This window comes from Chiloscyllium plagiosum, chromosome 20, assembly GCF_004010195.1.
Source record: "Chiloscyllium plagiosum isolate BGI_BamShark_2017 chromosome 20, ASM401019v2, whole genome shotgun sequence".
Taxonomy (NCBI): Eukaryota; Metazoa; Chordata; class Chondrichthyes; order Orectolobiformes; family Hemiscylliidae; genus Chiloscyllium; species Chiloscyllium plagiosum.
The window spans coordinates 58,142,650-58,149,948 of NC_057729.1; the positions used below are offsets into that span (position 1 = coordinate 58,142,650).

General features: G+C 41.7%; 1 long non-coding RNA gene across 1 annotated transcript in view; it reads right to left on the reverse strand.

The window, feature by feature from the left end:
• Nucleotides 1-1,933: 1,933 nt before the first annotated feature.
• LOC122559929 overlaps nt 1,934-7,299 on the reverse strand; it is a 19,365-nt gene continuing 13,999 nt past the window's right edge. The window contains exon 3 of the long non-coding RNA XR_006314605.1: nt 1,934-1,963. This is a non-coding gene — a long non-coding RNA (uncharacterized LOC122559929). The remainder of the gene's footprint in view (nt 1,964-7,299) is intronic.

Genomic DNA, 7,299 nt, shown 5'->3' on the forward strand with positions numbered 1-7,299 from the left:
GAAGATTGACAGCTGCACTAAAAGTCCTGGCTCCAATGTTATGAACTGGGTGGCATGGACTAGTTGGGCCGAAGAGCCTGTTTCCATACTGGAAACCTCTATGACTCTAACTGACACGAGCCTCGCCGCTAGGGCAGACAGCTTCCTACTACAGTACAAACAGGGACAGGTGAAGTACTCAACAGTAAAGAAAGAAACATAATTTACATCACGGTTTGACGGTTTGATGGATAAAAGATCTGTGAAATTAATGCTCTTCCTTTTTTTAAATTGTTGAGCATTTCTAGCATTTCATGCTTGTGACCATCCATAATTGTTGGTATTTTTCTTAGTTTCTCTCCATGAAGCCGATCAGTTCCTTTAATCGTCGTAAAGACATCAATTTGTTCATGATTTTACCTTCTAAATGCTGACCACTGCTACATTTGTTCCAGTGTGGATTCACATACTCAGAGACACTCAGGCCAGTCCCCGAGGTATTGTCAAACAGGCTATGTTGGCATTATATACAGGAGGCTCTGTCTCACGCATCTGTGCCCCATGTTTCACAGGATCCAACCTACGACCACACCGCGCCCCCTCCTGTCCTATCACATGATTCCTGATGGTTACAGTCACATCAGGGCAAACCCCAGAGACTCACCTCCATATTCATTAGCCCTATTCACAGGCATCTCCTCAATGTTAGTCTCAAAGTGACAGCTATGAAGCACTGACCATCTGTGGAGAGAAATTCCACAAAGCAGCGATGGGACAGGGGTTGTAAGTTATATCTGATGAAGCTTGTTGTATGAATGTATGATACAGAACCCCTTAGATACAGTGTAAACAAAGGCTGTTCAACAATACTTTGTTGGTTGACCTTACCTTTTGTGCCTATATTGGGTTCTTCCTTCATTAAGTGGAAAGTGAGAAGCTGTAAGTTGTTGTATACATTGGTAGGAGCGATATGGTTAGAAAAAGGGTTAGGGTTTTGCAGAACGAATATAAGAGGTTACATAGAATGTTAAAAAGTAGAACCTTAAAAGTAGCAATTTCTGCTTTACTCTTGGTGCCATATTCTAATGAGAGTAAGAATTAAAAAAAAGGGCAGGCAAACCAATAGCTGAAGTGATGGTGCAATGTTCAAGGATTCAGGATTTTAGATAATTGGGATCTCTCCTGGGGCAGTAAAGACCTGTTCAAAAGGGATGGGTTTCACCTGAACTGGAAAGAGACCAATTTCCTAGCAGGGAGATTTGTTAATTCTGTTCGGGAGCCTCTAAACTAGAGGGATGGAGGTGGTGGGGGAATCCTAAATAGCAGTGAAAATAGAAAGACATGAATGTGATTCTGAATCAGAAGAGAGCAAGTTAATTAGAAAAGACAGACAAGCACACGTCAGAGAATGAGGTAATCTGAAGAATTGAACTGAATGTATTTCAATGCAGTGGGTTTTACAGGTAAGTCAGATAAACCCGGGGCCTGGATGGCAACATGGGATTGGGATATCATTAGCTATTATGGACACTTGGCTGAGGGATGGACAGGACTGACAGCTCAATGCTCCAAGTTTTAGATGCTCTAAGAGGGATAGAAAGGGAGGCAAGAGAAGAGGGGAATGCCATTTTGATTTAGGAAAACATTACGGCTGTAATTAGAGAACATATTTCTTGCGGTTTGCCAAGTGAAGTTATATAGGTGGGAATTAGAAAAAAGAAGGGGATGGCACGGTGGCACAGTGGTTAGTACTGCTGCCTCACAATGCCAGAGATCCGGGTTCAATTCCCGCCTCAGGCAACTGTCTGTGTGGAGTTTGTGCATTCTCTCTGTGTCTGCGTGGGTTTCCTCCCACAGTCCAAAAATGTGCAGGTTAGGTGAAGGGGTAAATGTAGAGGGTCTGGGTGGGTTGATCTTCGGAGGGTCAGTGTGGACTAGCTGGGAGGAAGGGCCTGTTTCCACACTGTAAGTAATCTAATCTACACTTTGTGGTATAGCCACCCCCTGCCCTCCCTGTCCCAAATAGTCAGAAGGAAATTGAGGAGCTAATGTATAGAGAGATCCCAGATATATGTAAGAATAATAGGGTTGTAATAGAAGGGGAATTTTACTTTCCAACCATTGACTGGGACTGCAATAGCGTTAGGGGCTTAGGTGGTGAGGGATTTGTTAAATGTGTTCAAGGTAATTTTTTTTATCTATATGTAAATATACCTACGAGACAGGGAGCAAAGTTTGACCTTCTCTTGGGACACAAGGCAGAGCAAGTGACTGAATTGTTAGTAGGGGAACACTATGAAACTAGTGATCATAATTCTATTAGTTTTAAAATAGTTATGGAAAAGGATAGGCCTTGTATTAAAGTTAAAGTTTTTAATTGGAGTAATGCAAATTTTAACGGTATGAGAAAGGAACTTTCAAAAGTTGATTGGAGTAGACTGTTCACAGGTAAAAGGACGACTGACAAGTGAGGGGCTTTCAAAAGAGTTCAAAGGCAATATGTTCCTGTTAGAGTGAATGGTAAGGCTGGTAAGAGTAAGGAACAGTGGATGAATAAAGATATTGAGGCTCTGGTCAAGCATAACAAATAGTCATATATTAGATAAAGACCATTGGGATCAAATGAATCTTTTGAAGAGTATAAAGGGTGTAGGGGCAATGTTAAGAGGGAAATTGAGGGCAAAGATAGCCTTGACAGATAAGGTTAAGGATAATCCAAAGAGATTCTACAAATACATTAAGAGCAAAAGAGTAACTAGAGAGAGAATGGGGCCCTTTTCAATGAGATCATGTATGTGTTAAACCTCAGGAGATGGGGAGAGATAGTAAGTGAATATTTCACATCTGCTTTTACTGGAGGAAGAATTAGAAGTTGGAGAACTCAGGGAAATAAATATTAATGTTTTAAAAACAGTTCATACTGTAGAAGTGGCAGTGCTAGAGGTCCTAGAAAACATAAATTTCTGGGACTTGATAAATTTTACCAGGATGTTATCGGAAGTTAGGAGGAAATTGCAGGGCCCCTAGCAAAGATATTTATATCATCAATGACCATGGGTGAGGTGCCTGAGGGCTGGAGGGTGGCTAATATTGTGCCTTTATTTAAGAAAGGCTGTAATGAGAAGCCTGGGAACTATGGACTAGTGAGTCTGACATTAGTGGTGGGTAAGTTGTGGGAGGGATTCTGAGAGATAGGATTTATATGTGTTTGGAGAGGCAAGGCTTAATTAAGGATATTCAACATGACCTTGTGAGAGGGAAATCATGTCTCACAAAAGATAGAGTTTTTTGCGGAATTAACCAAAACAATTGATGAGGGCAGAGCGATATATGGTGCTTATGTGGACTTTGGTAAAGCCCTAGGCAAGATTCTGCATGATAGACTAACCAGTAAAGTTAGATCAGGGTGAGCTTGACAATTGGATACAAATTTGGCTTGGCTGTAGGAAACAGAGGATGGGGGTGGAGGGCTGTTTTTCGGAGTGGAGGCCTGCGACCAGTGGTGTTCCAAAAGGATCGGTGCTGGGTCCGCTTTTTTTGTCATTTTTATAAATGATTGGGATGAGAATATAGGAGGCATGTTTGGTAAGTTTGTGGGTGACACCAAAATTGGTGGCATTGTCGACAGTGAAGAAGGATATCTCAGAGCACAATGGGATCTTGATCAATTGGGTCATTTGGCTGAGGAGTGGTAGATGGGGTGTAATTTAGATAAATGGATTTTAGATTTGAATTGCTGAGGGAAATAAGGATGGAAACTTTCCAATCCTTCTTGGATATGGGGCTGGATTCAGAGGACTAGGGGATGGTACATGTTATTCCTCTGCTTAAAAAGGTGAAATGGAGAAACCCAGTAAGGACTGACCCATCAGTCTGACATCAGCAACAACCGATTGTTTAGAGACAGTAGTACAAAATTAATTGGGACTTGAGAAAATATTAGTTAATAAACGAAAACCAGTGTGAATTTGGTGAAGGGATAATCGTGTTTGATTGAATTATTTGATGAAGTAACCAAGATGGTTGATGGGGATAATGTGGTTGACACTGTGTACATGGACTTTTGAAACCTTTCTAACATCGTACAGTGAATCAGCAAAGTTAACAGAGGTGATGTTGTGTGGATAGAAATATTGACTAAGGGACAGAAAGTAAAGATTTGTGGTGACTGGTTGTTTATTTGACTGAGGAGGAGGTGTACAGGGGTACTCTACAGGGAAGCACTCGCTCTTTTTGATATATATTACTGACCCACACTTAGATATTGTGGAGAATCATTTGAAAGGTTGAAAATGATGATGATAAGGATAGCAACAGATTTCAGGAGGGCAGAGACAGACTGGTGAAATGGGCGGACATATGTCATATAAATTTAACACGGCTAAGTGTGAAGTGATTCATTTCAGTAGGAAGAACGAGGAGAGACTATGTAAACTAAATGGCACAATTATAAAGGGGTGCAGAATCAGAGCAACTCGGAGGTGTGCCTACATTAATCTTGAAAGTGACAGAACAAGATAAAATGCTGTTAAACAGGCTTACAGAACCTAAGCTTTCTAAATAGAGGGAGACATGGAATCTAAAAACAAAAAAGTTATGCATAACTTTGGTTAGGTTACAGATGAAATTCTCGTTTTTTATAGTTTTGTGAAGAATGTAAGGTTGTTGCATGAGGTTCACCTCCTCACTCCAGAGAAGGTTCAGAAGAGATTTGGTAGAGCTGCTCAAAGTCATGAAGGGTAATATTGGGAATGTGGAGTAAATACTAGCATCATATCAGCCGTAATCTTACTGAATGGAGGAACAGACTAGAGAGGCTGAATGGCGTACTCCTACATGTGTGAGTAAATTAGGAGAATCCATTTCCAATGGTAGATGGGTTATTAATCAGGGAATACAAATTTTGCACAACCCAGCAACAGAATCAAGTGATTTAATTGAGAAGTTTAAGAGAGAATTTGACAAGTTTGTGAGAAATAAAAAAAGGATTGGAATGAGTGGATAGGAGAGCTATAACAGGCAGAATGGCCTCGTATTGTGCTCAGAGTATCACTGTGGTTACTGCTGCTCTGCTTCTGCTCTTCCTGAGCTCCAGATGAATGTTTCCCACTGCCGCTCGGCATTTCAAGGGACTCCACTCTCTTTGAGAAAGACCTTGCATTTCTATAGTGCCGTTAAAAATATCAGGGCAGCACAATGTGCCTCCAGCCAATGAAGTCCATTTGAGTTTTGTCAGTATTTCAAAATAGGGAACGCAGCAGCCAGTTGCAAAAACCAACTGTCACAGAGAACAATACGTTAAGGATTAGGTTATCTCTTTTTAGTGACATTGATTGAGGTCAGATGTTAGCACTATGGATACTTCAGCCAATGTTTCTTGAATAGTGCTGTCGATCTCTTATCTCGCCTGAGACGGAAGACGGTTTGCAGCTTAATGTCTCTCCATTTTAGAATAAGGGGTCGCAGATTTAAAACAGAGGTGAGGGGGAATTACTTCTGTCTAAGGGTAGTGAATCCATGGAATTCACTCCCCCAAAGTGTGGTGCGTCCTGGGACATTGTGTAAATTTAAGGAGGGAATAGACAGATTTTTAATGAGTAACGAGTTGAAAGGTGATAGAAAGTGGGCAGGAAAGTGGAGCTGAGACCAGGATGAGATCAACCATGATCAGATTAAATGGTGGAATGGACTTGAGAAGCTTCTAGTTCTTATGTTCTTACATCTCACCTGGAAATTGATGTCTGGAGAGAGGAGGCCAGCTTCAATCATTTTTGTCCATGAACAACTCTGGGCAATGGTCACGCTGAAACCTCCTTCAATGCTTCCTCCAACACCCATGCTCTCACTTCCTCCTTCGCATCATCCTCATTTCTCCTACTCCAATACTTTCCACTTCCATAATCCTCACCTTACATTATTCCCACTGTTCCCCTTACAGTCCCTCCTGTCACCTCGCTGACATGTTTTCCTTTGTAGAAGATGGCAAACACGTTCAGAACCAATCACAGAATTGTTATGCCACAGAAGGGGGCCATTTGGACCATCATGCACCAGTTCTATCTCCAAGTGCCAATCTCCTGCCCTTTCCCCATATCCCTGCACACTATTTCAATCCAAATGACCATAATGCCTTCCTGAATTCCTCAACTGAAGCTCATTCTCTCACATTTCCAACCATCAGAATGAAGCTGACCCAAGGTATTACCACCTCCTCCCTAAATCCACTGAAGAGAACATAATAACCTGCACAAACCCTCTAATCTTGCACTGTTAGGTCTTGAATGTACTGCACCATTAGGCTGCTTCTGCACATAACAAATGGACATTGCAAACCTTTCAGAGAATGAGAGACGTTCGGAGCAATTAACAGGATTAGTGTCATTGTAAAATGCGCAGGTGATTAGCAGAAAGTGAATTGATTTGACGTGTAGGAGACTAATTAGGAAATGAGAGTTTTTGGATTTATTTTAGAGTTTTAAAACTGTTAATAGAAGATATATTCTGGTAAGACTTCAGAAGCACTGGGAAGCTGAAAGGGAGATTTACAAAGCTAATATCTGAAATGAGAAGTTATAACTATCTTTAAATTGCCCGGACTCTTCTCTCTAGAAATGTTTAACCTAATAGAGTTCTTTAAAACTGCGAGTGTTTGAGCAGGATAGAGATGTTTCTACCATTACAAATAGGTGCAGGAGTGGGGCATTCAGCCCCTCAACGTTCCTTCTACATACTGAGGGGACCAAAACCGAGACAGTCAATAATTCAATAGGAAATTCAGGAGAGCCTTCTTTAACCAGAGAATGGTGAGAGTGTGAACTTTGCTCCCACAGGGAGTTGCTGGAGCAGACGTTATAGACTTTTTTTTCTTTGCTCATGGGATGAGGGCATTGCTGGCTAGAATGGCAGTTATAGAGTCATAGAGATGTACAGCATGGAAACAGACCCTTCGGTCCAACTCGTCCATTCCGACCAGATATCCCAACCCAATCTAGTCCCACCTGCCAGCACTCGGCCCATTATCCTCCAAACTCTTCCTAGTCATATACCCATCCAAATGCCTTTTAAATGTTGCAATCATACCAGCCTCCACCACATCCTCTGGCAGCTCATTCCATACACGTACCACCCTCTGCGTGAAAAAGTTGCTCCTTAGGTCTCTTTTATATCTTTCCCCTAAACCTATGCCCTCTTGTTCTGGACTCCCCCACCCCAGGGAAAAGACTTTGCCTATTTATCCTATCCATGCCCCTCATAATTTTGTAAACCTCTATAAGGTCACCCCTCAGCCTCTGACGCTCCAGGGAAAACAGCCCCAACCTG